At 26.2% G+C, this 2,500-nt stretch overlaps 1 protein-coding gene across 1 annotated transcript in view; it reads left to right on the top strand.

Annotated features, from left to right (window-relative positions):
- The window catches only part of LOC113824414 (uncharacterized), a gene marked incomplete in the record, with an annotated part of 101,028 nt that overhangs the window by 62,992 nt on the left and 35,536 nt on the right, over positions 1-2,500 (top strand).

Raw genomic sequence — 2,500 nt, 5'->3', positions numbered from 1 at the left:
TTCCCTTCGTTGTTCCATGTACAACCCACGTCTTGCCACGTTCGTCTTCGTTATCTATGGAGAACAAATCATCATTACTTTATACCAAATTCATGTGTAAGGGATTGGCAATTTTGGGCCAATAAGAGAAGTTCACTGTATAGTTAGAATGAATGCTATTAAGACTATAATTTGAAGGCTTTAGGAGACAGTTTTATAACATTTTATAGTAGCCTTTTTATAATTCTTATCTGTGATTCAACAACTCACGAAGAATAATCCACGTAAAAACAAGAATAACTAATAATCTACGTAAAAACAAGAATAACAAAAAATCCACGTAAAAACAAGAATAACTAATAATCCACGTAAAACAAGAATAACTAATAATCCACGTAAAAACAAGAATAACTAATAATCCACGTAAAAACAAGAATAACTAATAATCCACGTAAAAACAAGAATAACTAAAAATCCACGTAAAAAACAAGAATAACTGATAATCCACGTAAAAACAAGAATAACTAATGATCCACGTAAAAACAAGAATAACTGATAATCCACGTAAAAACAAGAATAACTAAAAATCCACGTAAAAACAAGAATAAGTAATAATCCACGTAAAAACAAGAATAACTAATAATCCACGTAAAAACAAAAATAACTAAAATCCACGTAAAAACAAGAATAACTAAAAATCCACGTAAAAACAAGAATAACTAATAATCCACGTAAAAACAAGAATAACAAAAAATCCACGTAAAAACAAGAATAACTAAAAATCCACGTAAAAACAAGAATAACTAATAATCCACGTAAAAACAAGAATAACTAATAATCCACGTAAAAACAAGAATAACTAATGATCCACGTAAAAACAAGAATAACTAAAAATCCACGTAAAAACAAGAATAACTAATAATCCACGTAAAAACAAGAATAACTAATAATCCACGTAAAAACAAGAATAACTAATAATCCACGTAAAAACAAGAATAACTAATGATCCACGTAAAAACAAGAATAACTAAAATCCACGTAAAAACAAAAATAACTAATAATCCACGTAAAAACAAGAATAACTAATAATCCACGTAAAAACAAGAATAACTAATAATCCACGTAAAAACAAGAATAACTAATAATCCACGTAAAAACAAGAATAACTAAAAATCCACGTAAAAACAAGAATAACTAATAATCCACGTAAAAACAAGAATAACTAATGATCCACGTAAAAACAAGAATAACTAATAATCCACGTAAAAACAAGAATAACTAATAATCCACGTAAAAACAAGAATAACTAATGATCCACGTAAAAACAAGAATAACTAATAATCCACGTAAAAACAAGAATAACTAATAATCCACGTAAAAACAAGAATAACTAATGATCCACGTAAAAACAAGAATAACTAATAATCCACGTAAAAACAAGAATAACTAATAATCCACGTAAAAACAAGAATAACTAAAAATCCACGTAAAAACGAGAATAAGTAATAATCCACGTAAAAACAAGAATAACTAATAATCCACGTAAAAACAAGAATAACTAATAATTCACGTAAAAACAAGAATAACTAAAAATCCACGTAAAAACGAGAATAACTAATAATCCACGTAAAAACAAGAATAACTAAAAATCCACGTAAAAACAAGAATAACTAATAATCCACGTAAAAACAAGAATAACTAAAAATCCACGTAAAAACAAGAATAACTAAAAATCCACGTAAAAACAAGAATAACTAATAATCCACGTAAAAACAAGAATAACTAATAATCCACGTAAAAACAAGAATAACTAATAATCCACGTAAAAACAAAAATAACTAAAATCCACGTAAAAACAAGAATAACTAAAATCCACGTAAAACAAGAATAACTAAAAATCCACGTAAAAACAAGAATAACTAAAAATCCACGTAAAAACAAGAATAACTAATAATCCACGTAAAAACAAGAATAACTAATAATCCACGTAAAAACAAGAATAACTAAAAATCCACGTAAAAACAAGAATAACTAAAAATCCACGTAAAACAAGAATAACTAATAATCCACGTAAAAACAAGAATAACTAAAAATCCACGTAAAAACAAGAATAACTAATAATCCACGTAAAACAAGAATAACAAAAAATCCACGTAAAAACAAGAATAACTAATAATCCACGTAAAAACAAGAATAACTAAAATCCACGTAAAAACAAGAATAACTAATAATCCACGCAAAAAAAACAAAAATAACTAAAAATCCACGTAAAAACAAGAATAACTAAAAATCTACGTAAAAACAAGAATAACTAAAAATCTACGTAAAAACAAGAATAACTAAAAATCCACGTAAAAACAAAAATAACTAATGATCCACGTAAAAACAAGAATAACTAAAAATCCACGTAAAAACAAGAATAACAAATAATCCACGTAAAAACAAGAATAACTAATAATCCACGTAAAAAAACAAGAATAACTAAAAATCCACGTAAAAACAAGAATAACAAATAATCCAC

Source organism: Penaeus vannamei, chromosome 16 (genome assembly GCF_042767895.1).
Source record: "Penaeus vannamei isolate JL-2024 chromosome 16, ASM4276789v1, whole genome shotgun sequence".
Lineage (NCBI taxonomy): Eukaryota > Metazoa > Arthropoda > Malacostraca > Decapoda > Penaeidae > Penaeus > Penaeus vannamei.
This window is presented reverse-complemented; position numbering and strand designations above follow the sequence as displayed.